The sequence below is a fragment of the Tauraco erythrolophus genome, chromosome 7 (genome assembly GCF_009769465.1).
Source record: "Tauraco erythrolophus isolate bTauEry1 chromosome 7, bTauEry1.pri, whole genome shotgun sequence".
NCBI lineage: Eukaryota > Metazoa > Chordata > Aves > Musophagiformes > Musophagidae > Tauraco > Tauraco erythrolophus.
In genome coordinates, this window is record NC_141471.1 from 1,753,194 (window position 1) to 1,778,107 (window position 24,914).

Consider the following 24,914-nt stretch of genomic DNA (forward strand, 5'->3'; position numbering starts at 1 on the left):
CACAGGGCTTCCCATTCCTTCAGCGTGACCCATCTATCTTGCTGAGGACAGGGCCACAGGTAATTTCAGATCTGTCTTTTGACACTTCATCTTCCTAATTCTGCTCCAAAATAGAATGTGGCCTTCCATGTCGAGTCCTTGCTCAACTGCCCTGCCCGTGCTGCTCTGTGCATCCCATCCAATGCACTCATGGGGGAAGACATGCTCTGCTTGACAGATTTGAAACTGATGGTCCCAGAGGCTGGATGCAATTGGAGAGACTGTGGAAACACCAGCAGATCTCAATTTCGATGGCTCCAAAGCCATTACATGCAATTAATCATAGAATCATGGAATGGTTTGGATTGGAAGGGACTGTAAAGACCATATAGTTCCAACCCCCCTGCCATGGACAGGGACACCCTCCACTACACCAGGTTGCCCAAAGCCTCATCCAACCTGGCCTTGAACACCTCCAGGGATTGGGCATCCACAGCTTCTCTGGGCAACCTGTTCCAGTGCCTCACCACCCTCACAGTGAAGAATTTCTTTCTTATATCTAACCTAAATCTCCCCTCTTCCAGTTTAAAGCCATTGCCCCTTGTCCTATCACTACACACCCTTGTAAAAAGTCCCTCTCCAGCTTTCCTGTAGGCCCCCTTCAGGCACTGGAAAGCTGCTATAAGGTCACCCCGGAGCCTTCTCTTCTCCAGGCTGAACAGCCCCAACTCTCTCAGCCTGTCTCCATAGCAGAGGTGCTCCAGCCGTCTGATCATCTCCGTGGCCTCCTCTGGACTCGTTCCAGCAGCTCCATGTCCTTCTTGTGTTGGGGACTCCAGAGCTGAACGCAGTATTCCAGGTGGGGTCTCAGGAGAGCAGAGCAGAGGGGCAGAATCCCCTCCCTCGCCCTGCTGCCCACGCTGCTTTTGATGCAGCCCAGGACACGGTTGGCTTTCTGGGCTGCCAGCGCACGATGCCGGCTCATGTTGAGCTTCTCATCCACCAGCACTCTCACGAAGTCATTTCTGTTGGATGTTTTATGGGCCCGAGGTTGACGTGTGAGCTTACGCTCCGTAACACTGGGTGGGAAATTCCCGTGGCTGGTTGGCAGCCAGCTGAGACTTTCTCCAAGTCGGTGTGTTTCTGAGCCAGTCCTGGGCACCTCTCATTTCAGCTGCCTCCAGTCCTTTGTGAGGCTGAGTGTGCAGTTCCCACCACACAGAGCATCATCCAGAGTCAACGCCCGGGACGGAGAAGGAGAAAGGGTCGTTGCATTTCTGAAGGTGTGGTGCACCATGATGGTCAGGTTTCTTGTTTGGTTGTTTTTTTTTTTAAGCTTAGAACACTTTTCTGTACCCAAACGATCTGGGCAGCCCCTTCACCACGGGCCAGATTCTGATCTCTCTACTTGAACATCTTCAGACTTCAAGAAGGATATTTAGAGGGAAGAGTCCTGTTTGTTGCACGCTTTGGTAACAGACTCATCTTCTTGGGTCCAGTGCAGGAATGTCATCCAGGACCCTTTAGACTTCAATGGGGAGCAGTTAGGCCACTGGGAAATCCATTCTTGAGACTGTTTTTTATGCTGAACAGGAAATTTTGGGGGCATCTGATTTTTTAAAAAGATCTCATAATTTGGGATGGAGAGGAAATATTCCTGAGTCTTTTGGCAGATTGATGAAAGCTGTCCAACCTGCTGAATGTTATGTGCTCTGGGGTTTTAGTACTCTCATTTTCTCCTTATTTGTTTTTGTTTTGTTTTGTTTTGTTTTATTTTATTTTATTTTATTTTATTTTATTTTATTTTATTTTATTTTATTTTATTTTATTTTATTTTATTTTATATACATTTATTTTATATACATTTTATTTTATTTTATTTTATATAAATTTTATTTTATATTTTATATTATATTTTATTTTATTGTCTAGAAATGGCACATTTCCGTCTTGAAATCTAGAACGAAACATTTTAGAAGGAGCAAACTGCCACATCCTCTGTGCAAGGCAGGGTGCAAAGTCAACCTGCTGTCTCCATAGTCCTCACTAAGCAATGCCACCATCAAATGCTTCCATGCATTTACTTGTTGGATTTCTGATTTCTTCCTTTTTAACACACACATATAAAAGTAAGCCAAAATCTAACGTAAAAATTCCTCTTTTTCTTTCCTTTCTTCAGCTGTTCAAGGTGATGCTTCTTATTTGGTGTAAAAGTGAATTGGCATTGAAAGCCCTTCAGTTTCATTTGTCACCTTCATCATTAAAGACTAATTTATTTTAATTCTTTGGAGCCAAACTCTGCACACTCGTTGGCATAACCAAACTCTGGTTGCCTGATTTTGTTGTTCTGCAGGCTCAGGATCTCTAAAACAAAAGAATTCAAGCAAGTATTCAAATGGATGGATTAAAAAAAATCAAAGCAACATAATAAAATCAGTCTTTGACAGAAGTGCCAGAGCCTTTCCCAGAGAGATAAATCCTGGAAGATTGTGGAGTGCTCGGGTGTTTTGTGCAGTGGGGCTCACCTCCTTCCATTAAGCACATAGACATATTTCTTTTATGCATTCATAAAAATTTAAATTAAAGCAGCATGCTGTTTGAATGAAAGCATAAAACGGATCAGCTTCCAATACAGACTATTTTAGGCATAATCTTCAGCAAGAACAGACTTTTAAAAAATTATTATAAGCAAGAGACTGCTACACCATCCAGCTGTGAAGTTTTTCAGGCTATATGAGTTACTGTGTTCTCAAATCTGTCAATTTTATAACAAATACCACGCAATTTAATTTTTCCCTTCAAACTCCAGTTTCCAAATTTTGGTCATTAAGTAAGAATCTGTTGGGTTTTTTTATAATCCATTTGCAATTATTGAGGTTGCAGAGAAGCTTTGGCTTCAGAACAACATTGCAAACTTTTCAAGATCAAAAAGGCGAGTTTGGCCATTGATTTCTTTTAAAATTAAGATTTTTCTCCCACTTCTGTAACTCCAAGACTGGTTCAAAGTTAGGAAGCTGATGGTCCTGCGCTCCTTCTGTAATAGATCAATGGAGAGAATGTCCTCCAAAGAATGTGAAGCAAACGCATCTTCTACAGGTTAGAGGACTTTCTACCTGTCTGCCACTGAGGTTGGCTTTCTCCTCGCTCTTTGGGGTCAGCCTTGATTGTTGCAGTAGAAGGAATTGTACTTGCCCTGTCCTTCAGTGGTGACATCTCCCTGCTGAGAAGGACAGCGGTGGTTTTAGGACTGGGCTGCAGATGGGCACTTCAGCGCCCAGAACACCTCGGCAGTGAAATCCAGCTTTGTTCCAGGTTGCACTTTGTCAACTAAAAGCATGAAGTGCCTGGAGAAGAGAAGGCTCTGGGGTGATCTTATAGCAGCCTTCCAGTGCTTAAAGGGGGCCTACAGGAAAGCTGGAGAGGGGCTTTTTACAGGGGTGTGTAGTGATAGGACACGGGGCAATGGCTTTAAACTGAAAGAGGGGAGATTTAGATTGGGTATAAGAAAGAAATTCTTCACTGTGAGGGTGGTGAGGCACTGGAACAGGTTGCCCAGAGAAGTTGTTCTCCTCCTATAGTAGCTGCACTTGCCCTGATACATGATTTTCTAGCTTGCTTCGACGTATCTGTAGAAATAAAAACTGTTGCAGTTTCTGCTCAGGAGATGAAGGTGTTCCATCATTCTTCACCCTAGCTGGGAAATGCAAGCTGGTCAGCTGGACCAGCAACCCCAGGTGCCTCCTTGGTGCTGGCTGATGGCCAGGCGTGAAATAGCATCCACGCAGGCCACGGTGGAGAGCCACTTAATGAAGTTCACAGTGTCCTTTAGATGGACAGCTCAAGTGTTCGGCAGAAAATGAAGAGGTTTTGACTTTCTGCCTGTGGCAGGTGGAAAGAATTTGCACTCTGATGTTAGTAACAGATGCCATTCTCCTTTACGATTTTCTTTGCTTGCTCAGGAAGGTGTTTTCAGCTAATGTTTGCTATGTTGTCCCCCTGGGACTCCAGTTACTTTTACTATAATAGGATTTTAATTTTAGCTTCTAATGTGAAATTAGACTGGTCTCCAGGTAGATGAGAAAATAATTTCCACACCAGCTCTCTTCCATGGCTTCATAGCTGTGAGCTGCAGCTGGGCGGGATGGGGGAGATGGGAGGCCAAGAGCAAAGAATGTGGAGCCAGAGGTGAAAAAGTGCTAAAGGTGAAATGCATGGCTGATGGTGCTTCAGCATGACTTTCTGAGACCTCCATCTCCACAGGCATGGATTCCTGCTCTTAGGAAAAGTGTTCACTCTTTCTGCAAGCCTCACAGGTCGTACTGTGCCAGGTTCTGCATAAAGGGGAACGATCCTTGACATTGCAGATGGCTGCGCCTTACCCCTGCGTTCATCCCACCTCGCTGTAGACACGTATTTGAGGCATCTACATGATAACTGTGGGCATGTTAGGGTTATTTTGTAGTCAGTGGACAGAGATGAGGAGCTCCAGAGGGCAATTCAGCCTGCCTTGCAGAGGGAAGACTTCCCCTCTGGTCGCAGCTCTCTCCCCATTGACTACAGAAGAGCAGAGGGTGCCTACAGTACCAAACCTGCATCTTAGGTGAGATAATCAGACCATGAGCATCTAAATATTGCAGAGTCAGACTTTTGAGCTACAGCAGAGGAGCTCAGCATCACTGCAGAAAGGACAGATGTTGCAAAACGTCCCCCAAGGGATCCAGATCTGGTCACAGTTCAGTGCACTCAGCGTTTCAACGACTTGGCCTCAAAGTCAAAAGGGAGCTCAGAGTTCTGAAAAATTAATATTTCAGGCTGATGTAATAGCAGTCAGACTAATTCCCAGCTATTATTGCAAACGCAATATAAATTTACACTCTTAAATTTCTCGCTCTTATTAAAAAAAATAAAAACCTATGGGTTTCCTGAAATATTAAACCCACATCAAATGGGTTGAAGGTCACCGTTGCTATTGTTTACACTGGCTGAAAAATCACTTCTGATGCCCTGAAGGAATCAAGCAAAGCTGCAAGGGATGGTTTACACTCAGATTGATCAGAATAAACACTGGAATAGAGCAAATCACAGACAGAGTGATGGGGAGCTCAACAGGACACGGAACCAGACTGCCCAGTTATTTCAGCGTAACCAATACACAACTATTCTCCACAACCTGGAGTACTGCGTCCAGTTCTGGAGCCCCCAACATAAGAAGGACATGGACCAGTTGGAGAGGGTCCAGAGGAGGGCCACGAAGATGATAAGAGGGCTGGAGCACCTTTCCTATGAGGACAGGCTGAAAGAGTTGGGGCTGTTCAGCCTGGAGAAGAGGAGGCTCCGGGGTGACCTTATAGCGGTCTTCCAGTACCTCAAGGGGGCCTACAAGAAAGATGGGGAGAGGCTGTTCAGGAGGGCCTGTTGTGATAGGACAAGGGGTAATGGTTTTAAAATAGAGGGAGGTAGATTCAGATTGGATATTAGGAAAAAATTTTTTACCATGAGAGTTGTAGAACACTGGAACAGGTTGCCCAGAGAGGTGGTGGATGCTCCATCCCTGGAGACGTTCAAGGCCAGGTTGGACAAGGCCCTGAGCAACGTGATCTAGTTGGAGATATCCCTGTTCCTTGCAGGGGGGTTGGACTAGATGACCTTTGAAGGTCCCTTCCAGCCCTAACCATTCTATGATTCTATGATTCTTATCTTTTGACTTTGTTCTCTCCTGGCAATCAATAATGTGACCTGGAATTAAAATGTGCAACTGTGCTCTCAAAATGTTTAGTATAAAAGGTTTTTTTTTAAAAAAAAATCCTGAATGTTTTTTCCAAAAATTAGATGGCATTTGGGTTTTAGTACTCTTTTCGAAGGCTTCATTCACCCGAAGTTGACATTTTCAACAGTGATGAAACTCAACTCTGTGTTTCTTGTAGTGTTTTAAGAAGCACTTTCATAGTACTGGTTGGTTGAGGTTTTCTGTTAAGGAATATACATATATTCCAGTGATAATTTTCAGACTGGGGAATTTTAAATAAAAGACAGTCAATCAGAAAACGTGTCCTGTGGTCTCATACTCCTAGTCTGTGTACTCCCTGGTTTCAAAAGTCTGATATCTGCAGATTCCAGTCTCAAATTATACTGCATTTCTCCTGGTCTTGCCTGTTTAAGGGACTGGGAGGAGAAAGCAATGTATCCTCTGATTATCCTGCTTCATGGACACCTGCAGCTCTGTAGACATGTTTGATGAGCAATGAAACTAGTGAAGGGTTTAGAGAACTTGTCCTGTGAGGAGCAGCTGAGGGAGCTGGGACTGGTCAGTCTGGAGAAGAGGAGGCTCAGGGGGGACCTTATCGCTCTCTACAATTACCTGAAAGGAAGTTGTAGGGAGATGGGGGTTGGTCTCTTCTCCCACGTTAGGAGTGACAGGACAAGAGGGAATGGCCTCAAGTTACGCCAGGGCGAATTTAGGTTGGATATCAGGAAGAATTTCTTTCCAGAAAGGGTTGTGAAGTATTGGAACAGGCTGCCCAGGGAGGTGGTGGAGTCCCATCCCCATCCCTGGAGGTGTTGAAAAACCATGTGGATTTGGTGCTGAGGAACATGGTTTAGGGACCCTGACAGTGCAGGGTGAATGGTTGGACTTGATGATCTTGAAGGTCTCTTCCAACCAGATGATTCTATGATTCTACGATCCTGTCTTCTAGACATTGCTGGAATTGAGGTTCTTCAAACATCATCTTGGAGGTCAAGAACTCATCATATTCCAGACAGGCAAACTTAGGAGTCAAAGGCATATTTGCCCAGGTTTTTCCAGGTAACCTGGACTAACTCTAGATCTATTGTATGTACTAAGATCTGTCTTGTCACATTATTTTATTTTATTTTATTTTATTTTATTTTATTTTATTTTATTTTATTTTATTTTATTTTATTTTATTTTATTTTATATTTTATTTCATTTCATTTCATTCTGAATTTGCAAAGCAAGAAGGGGTACTGTCTCTCCCCATGGCATTGTTCAAACCCCACTCCTATCAGCCACAGATCTCTGTGCCTGCGTTTGACCTGCATTCTTTATGCATCCCATGAATTTTGATGTATTTAAAGTAACTTGGCTTGACGTGAGCTGGAACACGCAGCTGAACCAGAATGTTTCAATCATCCTGCGGTTTGGAGCTGGCTGGTTTAATGTTATAACTGAGGGAGCAATATGGAATCCATTGAAAAGCCCATAATAATGTTGGAGCTAAACAGATGAGAATATCATTATTTTTGTCTGAATGACCAAAAACAAACAAACAAACAAAATTCTAATCTAGTTCAGCCTGAAACAAAAGGATGCCACTCCCTGAATAGTCTGGCATCCAAGGGGTAATGGTTTTAAAATAGAAGGAGGTAGATTCAGGTTGGATATTAGGAAAAAATTTTTTACCATGAGAGTTGTAGAACACTGGAACAGGTTGCCCAGAGAGGTGGTGGATGCTCCATCCCTGGAGATGTTCAAGGCCAGTTTGGACGAGGCCCTGAGCAACCTGATCTAGTTGGAGATATCCCTGTTCCTTGCAGGGGGGTTGGACTAGATGACCTTTGAAGGTCCCTTCCAGCCCTAACCATTCTATGATTCTATGATCCAGTTCAGCCAGGGTGGTGGAGATGCTGGAGGAGGACAGGCTGAATAAAAGGTGGTGCCACCTTGGCAGATGGCACCAAGAGGTCCTGTGCTCCAAGTGCCCTTCAGCAGATATGAAGAGGAGTAAAGAAAGGAGCCTGGTCCAAAAAGGGGCAGCAGACGTGAGGGCATGCAATGAAGCGTGTTTCACATCATGCCTCAGTTTTGCAAGGACTTGAGCTCCTTCACACCGTGTCCTCCCGTCCCTATTTTCTCCCCTCAGTGGGTGCATCTCTCACTGCCCCCATGCAGAGCAGCCATCCCAAGCAGTCCCTGCTGAGGGTTGTTGGGTTTCACTTTTTGCTGATAACTCCTTTTTAAGAAAATACATGATTTTACTTATACTGACAATGCTGTTCATCAAGACAGGGTTGGTTAGAGACATGTTTGCTCAGATTTTGTGGCTTGAGTGCCTCCCTTGATTGAAATTCATGTAGAACTAAGTAGACCAAAAGTAGGATTTTTGATTAAAATTGCTGAAAGAAACAATTTTTTTTTCTTTTTCTTTTTTTTTTCATTTTCATAGAAAATTCTACAAGATTTTTCTTTCCGTGAAACAACTCTTTTATTACAATGGCCGAAGTCTGGTGTTGGCTGTCTTGTCTTATTTCTTTCCAGATAAACAGAAGAAAAGGCAGTGTGTTGTGGGGAAAAACCTTTTTTTTCCTTATTTTTGTCGTTTAAGAAGTGAAAAAAAAATCAGCAACTAAAATGTCATTGAAAACAGCTTTTCACAAAAGCTTTAATACTTTAACTTCAGAAAACATTTTCTGTCGGAGGAAAGGTCTGTATAAGTTTTTGACCCTTCTGACTGTAAATTATAGTCATCCAAAAAAGCCTCATACTTTATCATCTCAAATGTTTTTGTCCAAATAAAATGATTGATTATACCACCTCAAACTGCCATTTGATTTATGGGTGGAGACCTGACTGAACAATGGATGCAGTGTCCCATTTCTGAGTGAAATTCATCCATTATATCCATTCTCCAAAAAATAATGACCTGAACATGCCTAAGGAGTATAGTATCCTCCTCACTTAAGTTCATTTTTTACCTTTTATTTTTTTTTTAAATGTAAAGTTAGCTCTCTAATTTCAAGATATTCTTCTGGGACTTATGCTATGATACAGTTATTTCTCACCATTGACTATACAGAGGCACAGGTAATTATTTCTGACTTTGAAGATCAATCCCATCTTCTGTCTAACTAAGGAATAACTGACAAAAAAAATTGTGTTTTGACAATGATACATTTGATAGAATCATGTGTAACAGCATTATCAAATCATCAAGAGATAGTTCTTTGGCACGTACCGTGTTCTTGACTCCTAGTGCTGACGTAGAGAAAAACAGTCAAAGAAAAATGGGAGACACATTGTACCCAGAGAAAAACAATCATCCAAACTGAGAGAAAAACTTTTAATTCCTTTAACCAGTATCTTGATGTTGTTTCTGATCTGCCTCATATATGAGCATCTCCACAAAGAACCTGGATGGTGCCCAAACAGCACCTTGCATAAGAGGACTTCTGAAATCCAGGTCCGTGCTTCCAATCCTATTTGTCTGTCTGATCTGACTCTGTCATAGAATCATAGAATCATAGATGGTTAGGGCTGGAAGGGACCTTCAAAGGCCATCTAGTCCAACCCCCCTGCAAGGAACAGGGATATCTCCAACTAGATCAGGTTGCTCAGGGCCTCGTCCAACCTGGCCTTGAACGTCTCCAGGGACAACTTTCACCAGTCTTTTTATTTTTTTCCTTTTTCTTTTTTTTTTTTTTTTTAAGTAATTTGGCCCAAGGTATTTCTTTGTAACTTTGAATAGAAAATTATTTTTTTTTCTATGCTTTGCATGTGTTTAAAAAGAAGTGAAAAAAAAAAAAAAACAACCACCAAAACCAACAACCCAGTGGTCAAAGCCAAAAAGAGAGGGAAAAAAATCCCTCTGTTCTCAATGGGTGTTTATTAGCTCAGGTTCTCTCCACCATTTGTTTTTATGGCAAGGTGGAAAACGATGCATTTCAGAAGCTTTGCACCTTTTCTCCTGGCCCCCCTTCAGCCCACTGCCCCCCTCCACTTGGACTCCTTTCCCTAATGGCTCTCCGAAATAATAACCCGTGGGCATTTGCTGTAATAAAGCACAAAGGCCTTGTTCCAAATGAGTCCAAACGCAAGAGAGGAGCCAAAACCAACTCAAAATGAGATTTTTCTCACTCTGTGAATTTGCTATACTTGGAACTGGCAAATAATAAATTGAACAGTATGTGGAAAAACACGCAGCCCTAAGGATACAGGAGAATGGCTGGCATTGGGTGAGGCCATAGGACGTTTACTCTCGAGGTTTCAACACAACGTGGCTCCCAGCCCCACTCTGTTTCCTCTCCTTTTGGGCTGCATTTCGCAAGCTTGGCTTGCCCTGTGAAGTGCTGACCCACCTCAGGTCGGTAGAAAGGCTTTGGAGGGGACATGAGGAGGCTAAGCAGAAGGACGAGATACACGTGTCCTGAATTCGGGACTCTCTAGGACTTTAAAAGCCATGGTCAAAGACAACAAAGGTTGTTACTAAGGGCTGGGCAGCTCCCCCATATCAGGACCTGAACTGGAGTGTTCCCTGAGGAGACCAAGTAGCTCTGGGCCTTACTTCTACATTATAGAATTATAGAAAGGCTTGGGTTGGAAGAGACCTCAAAGATCATCCAGTTCCAACCCCTCTGCCATGGGCAGGGACACCCTCCACTGCACCAGGTTGCCCAAAGCCCCATCCAACCTGGCCTTGAACACTTCCAGGGATGGGGCAGCCACAGCTTCTCTGGGCAACCTGTGCCAGTGCCTCACCGCCCTCAGAGGGAAAAATTTCTTCCTAATATCTAATCAAAATCTCCCCTCTTTCAGTTTAAAGCCATTGCCCCGTGTCCTGTCACTACACGCCCTTGTCCAAAGCTCCTCTCCAGTTTTCTTGTAGCCCCTTTAGGCACTGGAAGGTGCTGGAAGGTCTCCCTGGAGCCTTCTCTTCTCCAGGCTGAACAGCCCCAACTCTCTCAGCCTGTCTCCATAGCAGAGGTGCTCCAGCCCTCCCATCATCTTCGTGGCCATCCTCTGGACCCACTCCAGCAGCTCCATGTCCTTGGATTTAACTCTAGTGCTTGGGATACTCAACCCCAATGACACCAGCCAATGTAGGGGCTGTATTGCCAGCAGAGAGACCACAGTGCTTCGGGCAAACAGCACAAAAACTGAAGAGTCTCACTGGCTTCTCTGGTGCCCTCACTGTTTTGGTTTTTCCAGCTGCATGGCTTCTTTTTCATGCTCTGAAATGAAGCGTAGCTGTGCACGGCCCGTGATGGGCAGCCCCTGGATTCCCCCCAAAGTGTGTGTGTTTTGGGAAATGGCAGCCAATCTCCATCCAGGAGGAACTCTCCTTTTCATGATGTGATAATCGGGTGTAGTTGGGTCAGCAGGCACGTACCTGATGCCCAGGGTAATGACTGCCTGGCAGCACCATATTAAAGGCATCCTTGAATGAAGCACTGAAAAAAACAAAGAAAGAGGGAGAAAATAAAGGCAGTTTCCTCATTTTGGGTATTTCTATACTGAAAGCATCGCTCCTACCAGTGCAAACTTGAGGGACCAAGATGAAGTTGGTGTAGAGATGTGGTTAAAAGCAACTGAAAGTCCAAGTGGCACCAATATTTTAAGAACCTATGGAAAATAAGATGGATCTCTGCGCATGTCCTCTCCTCTTTTTCTTTCCTTCCTCCCTCTCTTTGTCTCATCCCACCCCAGACACCGGACTGGCAGGCAATTTTGGGTGGCTATACTCCTCCTCATCATTTTTCCATGCGATTGTCTCAGAGACAAACAAGATTCTTACAGACTGTTTCTGTCACTCGTTGCCCTCTGGCAAAATGGGATTCCCAGACCTGCAGACATGCCTGATATACCTCAACTGGGATTCTTTAAAAATCTTTCTTTTCTTTTAAAAGTATTTTCTATTGGAGACAATTGAAAGGAATATACGTTTTTGAACTGTTCTTGACTTAAAGCTGTCAGCTAATGGCATTTTCAGCTAAAATCTTAATTAGATGGGAAAAGTTTCTTTGATTAGATGTTATAAAGCAAGTTTTATTTTCAACAAATCAGAAACATTTTTTTTTTCTCTTTCAAAAGTTTCCACTTTTTTTTTTTTTTTTAACCAGTTTGCCATTCAGAAGCTTTTCTCAGAATGTTTTTCCATAAGTCTTAGTAGATGTTTTGTATTTTCTTTCTCAGATTAGGAAAAATAAAAAAATCAAAATGTTGTACTTTCCAAACAGCTCTCACTACTCAGCATCTAATGTGTTGTTATTTGAGGAGCTAATCCAGAGGTACTCTGCCCTGGTACTTCCTAGAGATTATGAGTGCCTGAATCAGGACTCTGCATCCCACTGTAGGCCCAGATGTCCAAACCTCAGGCATCATAACTCACTGATGCATGAACGGCATGCTCATGTCAATCTGGCCAGAGAAGTCTGCCAACGAGACACGTAGGGAACAGATCAACTGGCCACTCTTGAATCTTCTGCAGTGCAAAGTTACTTGACTCAAGAAGGACACGGAGCTGCTGGAGCGAGTCCAGAGGAGGGCCACGAAGATGATCCGAGGGCTGGAGCATCTCTGCTGAGAGAGTTGGGGCTGTTCAGCCTGGAGAAGAGAAGGCTCTGGGGAGACCTTCCAGCACCTTCCAGTGCTTAAAGGGGGCCTACAGGAAAGCTGGAGAGGGGCTTTTTACAAGGGCGTGTAGTGACAGAACAAGGGACAATGGCTTTGAACTGAAAGAGGGGAGATATAAGGAAGAAATTCTTCCCTCTGAGGGTGGTGAGGCACTGGCACAGGTTGCCCAGAGAAGCTGTGGCTGCCCCATCCCTGGAAGTGTTCAAGGCCAGGTTGGATGGAGCTTTGGGCAACCTGGTGCAGTGGAGGGTGTCCCTGTCTATTGCAGGGGGGTTGGAACTGGATGATCTTTGAGGTCCCTTCCGACCCAAACCATTCCATGATTCTATGACTTAGTTTAAGCTACCACGCATGATAATTTGCAACAATAACTTTCACTGGAATCAAAGTTCATAGCTAGGTGAAATAACTTTTAAAACTGGTGCAGCTAGATTTGCAAGAAGTTCTCTGACTACTCTCTGAATCCATATGTAGCTTTGGACTGAAATCCCATCTACTCTTTTGGTTGACGAAAAACTGTTCTCAGTTTCTTGGGAGCAGCTTATTGTCATTGATCTTGAAGTCAGAGATGCTTTATCATAGGGAATGGGCTTTTACTGCTCGACAAAAGTAAATCTTCCCACTGAACACAGAACATGGTCAAATATACCCTTTGCAGACAGTGAAAACACGCAATCCAACAAAAAAGATACATTTGAAAAAAGCTCCTCAGCCAAAACCATCCTAGTCATGTAACTCCATCACTTCAAAGCTCTATACCCCACAAAATTGCCCCATAAAAAATGTCAAGCGATTTGCAGAAGCAGTTTGGGAGGTTTAGGCCCCGTTTGATTGTAAACACCTGCTAATATTTTAGTAGTTTTCCTTCCGTTAATATTCCTTCTCCTTCTTTTCTCTTTTTCTGTCTTTTCAAATTTTTTTTTATTCTTTTCTGACAGCCTCGAAATGGTGACAGAAAAAATAAACACTAAGAAAGTAAGAGGACCTTGGGTAGACTGCAGAAGATGTTAAAAGCTGCAAAGTAGTCATTTGCTGCACGTAAGAATTTTATTGGTCCTATATAACTCTGAGATACTTCTTAAGTCTCACCCACTGGAACCCCAGCTATTAACAACAGCTTTCCTGCATGGATAACTAACTGCTAGGAACTTCCTAAAGCCAAAGGAGTTTTGAAAGAAAGTCTGATACAGTGTTCCAAGGAGACAATCCCATGAACACCACTAAACTGGATCCACTTCAAAAAGGTCCTAAGATATGTATTATTCTGTTCCTTAGGAACGTAGACCAGAATGAGTTTCTTCATGTGTCCCAATCCCATCCTGTGCATTCATTTCATACAAACTTATGTACGTACAGGGGGCCTACAGGAAAGCTGGAGAGGGACTTTTTACAAGGGCGTGTAGTGACAGGACAAGGGGCAATGGATTTAAACTGAAAGAGGGGAGATTTAGATTAGATATAAGAAAGAAATTCTTCCCTCTGAGGGTGGTGAGACACTGGCACAGGTTGCCCAGAGAAGCTGTGGCTGCCCCATCCCTGGAAGTGTTCAAGGCCAAGTTGGATGAGGCTTTGAGCAACCTGGTGTAGTGGAGGGTGTCCCTGCCCATGGCAGGGGGGTTGGAACTAGATGATCTTTGAGGTCCCTTCCAACCCAAACCATTCTATGATTCTATGATTCTATCAAACCTTTCCATCAATTGATCCCATTCCAGCTCAGAAATCTTGAGTATAGGCTTTGGTGCCCCTTCAGTATTTCTGTTTATCGTGCAGGTCTTTTGCAGCCCCAGAGAGCACAGATACATGTTCTGTCAAAGGGCTGTGATCTTGCCCTCAGTCTCCTATGGTCTACTCGGTGTTGCACGATTTCAGGTGGGCTGAGCTTCGGACCAACCTTGGCTGAGCTTCAGACCAATCTTCCCCTCTCTGTTTCCACCACCTCACTGGAGTAGATCTTATTTCCATTCTGTTCGTGACTTCATTCTGCTGGTGTCCTCAGGCTTTCCCTCACCTACCTATATTTGTTCTAAGTCTCCAATATGAGACTTCTCTAGGTCATCAAGCCCAACATGAGATTGTTAGCTAGCTTTTAGGGTGCTATGTTATGACATTCCAGCATTATCAGGACAAGATCCCTTTCTCCATGTTACACCTTTTTGTCAGTTTATGGCTGCCCTAGTTTCAGTTCATTCCTTGCTGCTTTGTGGATGCCAAGAGAAGATGTCTTCTCAAGCACCTGTTTGGCTCTGCCTTATCAAACTCTGCTGTAGAGCATTGACAGTTTTTGTCTGGTACAGTATCCTTCTCAAAAACAGTCATTAAATTTCACAGAATCATAGAATGGTTTGGGTTGGAAGGAACCTTCAAGATTATCTAGTTCCAATCCCCCTGCCATGGACAGAGACATCTTCCACTAGACCAGGTTGCTCAAAGCCCCATCCAACCTGGCCTGCTTGCTACTTGCTACTTCCAAGTAGCTTGATACTTCTAGGAGAAAATGATGGATGAATTAAATGTAACCAAACATTAAACATGGTCTGTTCAACCTTCTACCAAGTGAGGGCATCTCATGAGACTGTAGGTTTTCCGCAGCTGAAATCTGTGCTTTTTTCACAGGTTGCCCTGTTGTTGGCTTCTGCCAATTGGCCATTCGTTAGTGGCTCATTCCAAGCGTATCCGCTGTTCCCGGCTATGAAGGATATGTTTGTTTCATGATTTCCAGATCTTCTATCTGCCAAACTTGTGACTTTTCCTTCATAAATGAAATCTTCTGTTCACACATAGCTTAGTCCTCTCCTGATACTAAAGGGTAAACTCCAGTAGTACTTTCTCCATGAAAGATGGCTGGTCCTGATACATAGGACCTGCTATACTTCTTCCATGCTTTACTGCATTCCCCAGAGACTCTCAAGACAAGTTGTGCCAGAACACAGACCGTGATGTGACATTGTGGACAAATGTCATCTAACAGCTGCACTCAGAATATTTCCATTAGCAGCAGGATGTACCATCTCCTCTCCTTGTGCTGGTGTGTCCAGTGCAGTAGTTTAATTTCTCCATGACACTGTTTTGTGGCTGGGCTGCACAGCTGCTGCCATGACCCCAGGAGAACCAAAAGAGTTGCTCTCCTTCAAAGTACCCAGCAAGTTGTTCCTTCTCAACAATTCTTGCTTTGTTTTCAGAGCTGCTTGGTTCTCCTGACAGTCGTATCTTGGTGGAAGACTGGCTAATGCCACCGTGGTTCATATACTGGCTGCTAGGTAAAGTCAGGAGAAGATCATCTGGAGGAGTTTCTATCCTAGCTACACGCACGCTGAAGGCCAGTCATAAAGTTCTTTGCAGGACAGTGGCTTCTGTCTACTTTCTCTCATCAATTTAATCTCCTTTTAGTGTGATTTTCTCCCAGATTTCTCATCGTGCCTCTATAGTTAACTCATGGTGACTCTCTTTCCTATTTTGCCCAGGTTAAAGCTATCACCTATCTGCTTAGGTTACTAAGGAAAAGGTTAAAAATTTAGATTTTTTTTTGTGTGTGCTCCCTCTCTGGTAATCGAGATCAGCCGTGGTTTCATATCTGACAAAGAAATTCCCTTCCATTTCATTCATTTCTTGTCTTTTGGAACTTAACACTTTATTCAGCATAGTTTTAAATCAAGTTGGTTTTTGTTCTTGACCTTGAGCTGTCATTCTACTTAACTGTGAACAGGAATGAATAAAGAAGGTCACCACGGGATTTTTGGCAAAGCACAGAAAGTGAGGGGGGGAGGGGAATAAAAAGAAGTAATTTTTTTAAGAGTCCTTTGCATGAGTCAGAATTTCATCTTAAAGAACATAATTGCTCCATTGCTCAATTGTGGCTTGAGGTCTTATTAGCAGAGGGAAAAAAATGTGCTTCTTCACTAGTCAGGGCTCCTCCAGACTACAGCAGCCGTGCCAACTTCTCAGGGGTACATCTGCAGCGGGGAACATTAATTCCTCGGTGCCTGTTTGTTATTAACACCCTACTCTGATTGTGTAGCGTGCTGGATGCAGTAAAGCTGCGTTTATGTCTCCGTGATGGGGGCAGAGGTGGAAGGCAGGAATGGGAAACGAGGGATGGACATGCTTGAGAAAATTCACTGGAGCAAGTGGGACCAGGCAACTGCTGAAACACAGCAGTTCTCAGTACTTCATACTGAGGACAAGGGGTAATGGTTTTAAAATAGAGGGAGGTAGATTCAGATTGGATATTAGGAAAAAATTTTTTACCATGAGAGTTGTAGAACACTGGAACAGGTTGCCCAGAGAGGTGGTGGATGCTCCATCCCTGGAGACGTTCAAGGCCAGGTTGGACGAGGCCCTGAGCAACCTGATCTAGTTGGAGATATCCCTGTTCCTTGCAGGGGGGTTGCACTAGATGACCTTTGAAGGTCCCTTCCAGCCCTAACCATTCTATGATTCTATGATTCTATACATACCAAAGCTGCTGATTTGAACAAAACCCCCTTGAATAATTACATTTGCTCCTGCTGCCTTCTCCAGCATGGCCCTGGAAGAGCAAAACGTGAAAGCCAATGGACAAATGCTGCATCCCTTCGTTCCTCTTCCGTGGGTTAAAATGTTTGTTAAGCAAATAATACACTGTGAGATGTATCATGGTTTTGGTCATGGCAGTGGTGCCTGGCCTCAAACCATGTGTGCCCACGTTACTCCATGTCAGTAATTTCCTGTAGGTCCTGAGCTGAGACCCAGTGTGCTGGGGGCAGTGCTACAAGCACAGAAGTGGTCTTGGATTGGTTTTCTTAGAGTACATTTTCTGCCCTCTTTCTGACCCCTCCCTTTCCCAGATTACACTTCTGTCCAACTCAGAATATGTCGTGACATCAGCTTGGGTCAAACCCAACAGATCTTTTTGGTGCGAAGCGAAAAAATAATAAATGAAAGAAAAAAAAAAAGAGCAAGCCTGGAGAAAAAAAAACAATTATTTGAGCTTTCCCAAAGTGAAATGTTTTGACTGAGGGGGCTAGAGACGGGAAGAATCTTGCACGGTGTTTGCAAAAACAAAACCCAAACTGCCTTATCTACACCTTAAATCATCGGGACGCTCGGCTAAGAGGCAACAGCACTGATGCAGCGCGATGTGCTGATGTCAGCTTGAACATCTTCCCAGGCACAGCAGAAGGTCTACCAGAGGTAGAAGTTCAGGCTGCAGAGGATCTACCCCAGGACGTTCTTGAACCCTTCAGCTCTTGAATGAGCTGAACTTTCTTTCTCTGTCCCAGTGGATATTTAAACATGACATGAAGTGTAATAGTTTTTATAAGGGAGAACCCACGCTCAGCAGATAAGATGTGTTCCTTGGTAGCAAAACAACAGGAATTTAGATCAGGCATAGGAGTTTTTCACAGCCAAAGCAAATATTTGAAACACCCAGCTCTAACAGGCTTCGTGCTGGCAATCTCTTTTGCTGCTTGGGGTTGGACACCCAGGGCTCAATTCGGCTGCTTACGCACCAGCATTCGGGGCCATTTCAGGAGCCCCGGGGCTGCAGCTGATGTTCCAGGAGGTCACCGCAGTCTCCCATATGTCCCATCTCATCTGCCTAACCTGTGTCAACCTCTCAGATACCCCAGGGTATCGCAAGAGCTCTAGACATTTGGCATGAGTAACCACACTGAGCTTCGATACGGTGAGCGGAGTCTGAGGTGTGGTCCAGTTGCCTAAATACAGATGCACAGGGCCACCTGAAGCACCATGGGGTATCTGAGACCTTCACACAAGCTATATGGCAGAGCCATGCTCCTGTCTAGAGGCGGTAGGACAGCCAGTGGAATATCCCAGGGCAGCTCAACTAGGCACCTGTGTTCAAACAACTCAGCTGATCCATTCCACGTTGACTGAGCAGCTCTTCTGTGGTCCTTAGACCTCTTAAAAAACCTTCTGCAACTATAGCCCCGTGTCTGTACTACCAGTTACATGAAGGAACTCCTTTAGGCCACAGCAAAGATAGTGGTCCATGAAAACGTTCTTTTTTTTTTTTTTTTTTTTTTTCTTATTTTAGCTTTCTGAAAACTAGAACAAAATCACCAGAATTAAAATGATCTCCTGAGCCAGCACACAACAGAATTGGGATATTTGACTTATAAAGGTATTCCTCGCCCCACAGAAAAAGCAGCCTATGTAAAGAAGGTAGAACCAGTAAGACCATTGCATAAATGGGGAGGAAAAGCAAGAGGGTTTTTTTGTGTGTGTGTGCATGTATCTGCATGATCTGGGAAGAGGCAATATTAATAGTAAGTGACATGAGTAGTCCACTATCCAGCAAAAAAAAATCCGTAGCAGAGCAAAATTTCCTAATCATCATATTCCTGCTCCAGCATTTTAATCATAAGGCCATCTTTCCTTTGATTCTTGTCTGATTCTGACATTTATGCCAGTGTATTTTTAGTAAATGGGGTAAATCACGCTTGTACAGAAGTGAGAATGTTTTTTGGTCATTCCTGTGACTATAAGGTCTATCCTAGGGGAAAATATTTTCTCCTGAAGTGAAGCAGCTAACATGGTTTTATTTATGTCATCTTTGTTAGCAGGACCCTCATTATTCTGCAGCACGCTATGTTAACGTGAGTGATGGATTTTAGACCTTACCCATGGCAGCTCTCCCTTCCCCTCCCCCTGTATAAACAACTCCATCTCCAGACGTGCACGGATGCCAAGTTCACTCCCTTCTGTAGGCAGCTGACCTCAACAATTCTGCTGTCATTGAGCTTTGTGGTCCCAAAGGTCATGATTTTCAAAATGGGGTGGGAGAGCAGATTTGAATGATGGAGGAGCCAATCCACCTCGTCACTCTGGCTTGGAATCAAGCAGATGGAACATTTCTGGAAGTGTGAAAGTGCCCAGGTCATCTTCCTGCCAATTCTTAGCCATCGCTGAGACCTTCTAGTCTCAGTGGGATGGTCAGTTCCTATAGTACAAGGGATGGTCAGTCTCACAAGAGTGTTAAGATTGGGTTGAAGCACCACTTCAGGCAGCACAGTTCACCTCGTGGTCCACCTCTGCCTTAGAGACTGATTTCATTAGATTCCCTGTTGGGGTAGAGAAGGTGAGGGAATATGTCTCTGTGTTCCCCTGAAATGGGAGCTGGAGGCCAGCTGAGTATCTGAGGGCATCTCCAATGGCTCTACACACCTATACTTTCCCAGCTTAGTTGTACCATGGATATCTACCTTGTCTGGGCTGGGAGCTGAGACACCCAGCACTCACTGATATCTGCATGGAGGCATCTACATTTACATCTTGTGATGGAATCACAAGGCTGGATCACAGCCCTCTTAATACCTTATTGTGTAACAGATAGAGGCTGAGACTTCTTCTGTTCTTCTGTACCTTTTTTCCTTAGAGGGTTTATTAAAAGGTGATATCATTTTAAAAGTAGTGCAGGAGACACCAGCATTTTCAGGACATTTCTTTCCAGAAGCACGTACAAAGCCTTTAGCAGAAACCTCTTTACACCAGGATAGAACAAAACAGCTATTTAACACAGCACAGGGACAATGCTGACCTCAAACAAGAGATGATGCAGGCTATCTTGAGTAGGCAGAGGCAGTGTGGATGATGCCAGCTGCTTGGGACAGACCCTTGGACCTTCAAGCCCAGCTGAGTAAGCCATGACTACTAGGACCTTTGCAACCTGTTGTAGAATATGCCCATCTCTTTGAAGGGATGTCCACTCACCCCTTTGCATCCTTGTTCTTCAGCTCAGCAGTGGGGCCCAGGGCTGACTTCCAAATCTTTTGTTTTCCATGGTTTGGTATTTATCAGCTGGATCACGGACCAATCTCTTCTTGATGCTCAAAATTCCCATGACATCTCCTACCCAAGAAGCCTACAAACCTGGAGCTCTTCAGCTTCAACATTGAGTGATAACACATGTGTTCAGGCTGTCAGGGCTGATGTCTTTAGAAGACAGAAAACCTGACATTTCTGACATGAATAACAGAGGTCCATCAGGAAACTTATGCCTATCACCCTGCACTTGAAGTTCAGGCTGGAGAGCAGAGCATTGTGTACTCTGCTGCTCCCAGAAGGAAATGGAGGGGAGGAAAAGAGGAGGGAGGAGTGTTTGGTTCTTTTCCTTATCTCTCTGTTCTCTCACTTTCTCTTATCTCCAAGCCCTGTTTATTTTTCCCAGGTGCACGCAGGTAGCTCCTCCAGTTTGTCATTTTTCCCACTGGGCTCTCCAGCCATGAATAGAAAATGTAAGCACTCCGCTGAATTGGCAAAAAAAAAGAAGCAATGAGGGGAGCTTATCTCAATTTCACAAAAGCTTTATGAGCAGTCCTCATTATATTTGTGTGGTGTGATTAACTGAGGACTTATCCGGCTCTCGGGGATGTTTTTCCTTTAGTTTTAGAGGTTCAGAAGGAGGTCTCAGCTCCTCAGCTGGGTCAGTACCTGGAGCCATGACCAGGGCAGTGAGTGGCAAGGCAAGGGCAAGTTTTGACTTTTTGCTCAAGTTCAAACTGTTGGAGGTAACAAACCCCCATGATCATAGGAAGCAGATCAGATGTCATCAGAGTCGTCTGAAGGGACAAATCTGCACTGGAGAGGTTCCTGCAATTAGGAAAAATAGTCTAAATGGTTGAGTGCAAGTCCATTGCATGGATGCTCTTAACTGCTTTGATGTGCTTTATTTTGTCGCTTCCACCAATTTCCACAAAGTGTCAAGTGAGATGGTCACCATTCGTTTGATTTGACCCTGATTTTTTCAGCAACCTTAGAAAACTTCTACTTGCTGAAATCCAAAGTTCCAGAAGAAATGACAGTGAAATTTAAAGATGAATTGTTCTTCCTTCCACCCTACTGTTCTTTCTTCCCAGTGTTTCTGCTATTATGATACTTACATCAGTTTTCAGTATAAAATTTTTTTGTTGTTGTTAGTTACTGAAATCTCACTGATCCTTGGAGAAGATTAGATTAATCTGAGCTGTGCTGGCTAACCTGGGCACTCACCTTATAAAAAGCAGGATATTCATATCACAGAATCATAGAATGGTTTGGGTTGGAAGGGACCTTCAAGATCATCACATTCCAGCCTCCCTGCCATAGGCAGGGACACCCTCCACTACACCAGGTTGCTCAAAGCCCCATCCAACCTGGCCTTGAACACTTCCAGGGATGGGGCAGCCACAACTTCTCTGGGCAACCTGTGCCAGTGCCTCACCACCCTCGATGTAAAAAATTTCTTCCTTATATTGAGGGAGCCAAGGGATCCCTTCTCCTTCCAGAGATGTGATCAAGGCCAAGGCCAGGGGATCTGAAATTCTGTCCCAAGGAGGACCAGATATGCAGAATGGAAGTGAAAATCCTTGAGTGGCTGCAGTAGGGTATCTTTTGGGGCAGAGTGGAGAGGGCATTCCTCTAGCCCGCCTTGTACCTTTTATTGAGCCATATATTTCATGACTGTGGCCATGAGGGGCTACAACAGGGCTGAGAGCAGCTACAAAGAGAGATACTACCCCCAGCAAAAGGGCAAGGAGCTGAAGAAAGTCCAACACCCCTGGAAGAGAAATCTTCATCTGGCTTTTCGAGATCATTGGACACACTGTGTGCTCTTCTGATTGCTTTACTCCAATTCCCTCTCTCCCTTCCCAGCCCAAAGGGAGATATCATGTCACTGACTCTACCCTGGGCTGCAACCCCCGGTGATAAAAGCCAGCAGTGTCTCCGTGCCGGAGCTACCTGCCTTTGGCACACAAGCAGGCTGAGGTGAAGTGCCATGTCCTCGCCTTGGCAATTATTTGCTCTGTCCTTCTCACCGGATTAACCTTTCCACTCCACAGGTGAGTGCTTCCCTCTTGAGCTCTCATGTCCCTCCTTCCCTTGGGACAGGGACTTGTCACTGGGCCACCACCACCCGCGACAGGCAGTGAGTGTGCAGTTATTTCCCTGCTTTTCTGTCTAGCTGGGTTTTCTACGGCCATAGTCTGTTCTTGAATTCTCATCGCTTGAGATATGATGGGCTCTTCCCAGGGGAAGATTCTCAATCATCCGACAAGCCATTGCCACACTGTAGGATACCAGCCTGGTAGAAGAGAGCTAAAGGACTCCTTGTTTCAAGACCAATAGAAAGACCTTCTTTCTACAGACAAGAAAGAAGGTAGGTTTTGGTTAGATGTAAGGAAGAAATGTTTTAGTGAGGGTGGTGAGGCACTGGCACAGGTTGCCCAGAGAAGCTGTGGCTGCCCCATCCCTGGAAGTGTTCAAGGCCAGGTTGGATGGGGCTTTGGGCAACCTGGTGTAGTGGAGGGTGTCCCTGCCCATGGCAGGGGGGTTGGAACTAGATGATCTTTAAGGTCCCTTCCAACTCAAACTATTCTATGATTCTATGAACTTGCCAAGGAACATCTTGTAACGCAATGCACTTTGTTGGTAAAATTAGAAGAGAAATAGATAGCTTGAACTGAGGAGGGTAAGCAGCAGAGTTTGGGCAGCTTTAGCTCTGCAGGGTGAAGTCTGCTGAAGATCTGGGCAGTAGGAAGTGCGAGATAAGGCAGCTTTGACAAAGACAAACCCTGTAATGGGGTCAGTCAGGGCTAGTCTGAGGTAGAGAAGGAAAGGAGGACTGGGAATGGTGAAGAACCAGAAAAAGGAAGAAGGATGGCTGGAGCAGGGAGACACTGCAGCTTACTTCCAGGTGCCTTTTTGATAGGAAAGTTCAGAAAAAGACAGGGTAGTTCATGTGTTCCTTCCCATATCATATATCCTGCAGACATTCTCTCATGTCCTTTTGAAAAGCCTGCTGAGACTGGGCCTCTTTATGCTCCTCTGTAGTGTTGTGGGGACTATCATTGAGGGCACTGTCTACTGGTTTCTTTGGATCATAAACACCTCAGTTGCTTTGGAATTTTCCTGGAAAAGGAGAAACTCTTTACTTTAACTGTAAAAGCATGGACTACTGCTATATTAGCAAATTAAGGGGGCAAGGGATCATCTGGCTCTGAGTCCTATGACATGTCATTCTTTTCATCTGCATGCCCAAACGAGAGAGCCACATCTATATGGTCTGTTAGGAACAACTCCTGGCGCAGGGTGACGTGTCTTTTGGAGACCACTGGTTGGCATGGGCAGAAGAAGGACTGTGACACACTCTGGGAGAGCTGAAACACAAAGGCAAAGTGTCCTGCCCCAGGTTGGAGAACAAAGGACTGAACAGAAAGTTGATGAGCTGCAGGTCTTGAGTTTGAGACTGAGTGGGATCCTTCTTTCTCTCCTCTAAAAAAAACAGTGGCAAGATTGCCTTAAACCCTCCTAAGATCTTCTTTAATAACAAGTTTGAGGTCCTTTTAATAGCTTTCTGGTTTTGGAGCTTTTAGTCTTTGCGCTTTCAAGTGTTTCTCCATGACCACCAGGACTAGGGCACCTCTCCTTTTTCAACAGGAGCTGAGATTGCCACATCATTGTATGATTTCGTGCAATAACACCAACCTGAGACCTTCCAACCCCTTAAGCCCATCCCGGAGGCAGTGCATTAAACTGAGAGATCACAAAGTGCTATCCTGGTCACTCTTTGAGGACAGGGGCCACATTTCAGGTGTTGCCTGGACTCCGACCCTCTTTGGGACCCGGGAAGGTGCATGTTCAGACACAAAACAGGAGGAAAAATCGGCCAATTCCCAGCTTCTCCAGTGCCAAGGAGTTTGGCACTAAGCAGCTTTTTGCTGTGTGGTGTCTGGCAGTGCTGGGTCTTATTTTCAACAAGCGCCGTTAAAGGATTACAAGAGCCTAGTTAAAATAATGCCCTTCGAGCTTATTCATTATTGGAAAGAAAACAAGAATAAACAGAAAGGGTTCTATCATCCACGGTGTTATTACTTGTAGTGCTTTGAAAGAAGAAAAAAGAGCAAAACTGGCAAGTATTAGAGAAATACATAAACACACGCACACTTGTCTACAAATATAAAGTAAGTTTTGTTTCATTTCTGGTTTATAGCTCAAAAAAAAAATCAACAGCTCCCCCCCCCCCCCCCACTTAATCTAATTACTCCTGATATTTTGCCATTGCATTAAAAGTTTTACCTCTAAGAAATAATCAATTAAAAAAGGAAAGGAAAGGAAGAAATTCCAAAGGAGAGTTGCTATATTTACCTTTTTAATAGACTTTATTAAACCTGCATTGTAGAGCCAAGGAGTTTCACATCAGCTGGAACAACAACAACAAAAAGTTAAATCGTAAATACTCATTACCAGAAGTGGTCACGTTTTCCAAATAAAACCGCCTTGCATGGAAGGTTGGATGGCTCAGTGGAGAGCTAATGGAGAAGGGAGCCTTTCCCCTTCAGGCTGCCAAGGAGAACTTCATTCAGACTGAGACAACAGCAAGCATGGAAGGTCTCAATTCTGCTGTTCGTGGACCTCAGACCCTGCTGAGGGCTCTTGAGCTCTTCAGCAGATAAGATGTACTTATTCCTTCTGTAGATGGAGAAATCGAGAACCTCAAGTGAATGGGAACTGAGCAGGGTTCTAGAATCATAGAATCATGGAATGGTTTGTGTTGGAAGTGACCTCAAAGATCATCCAATTCCAA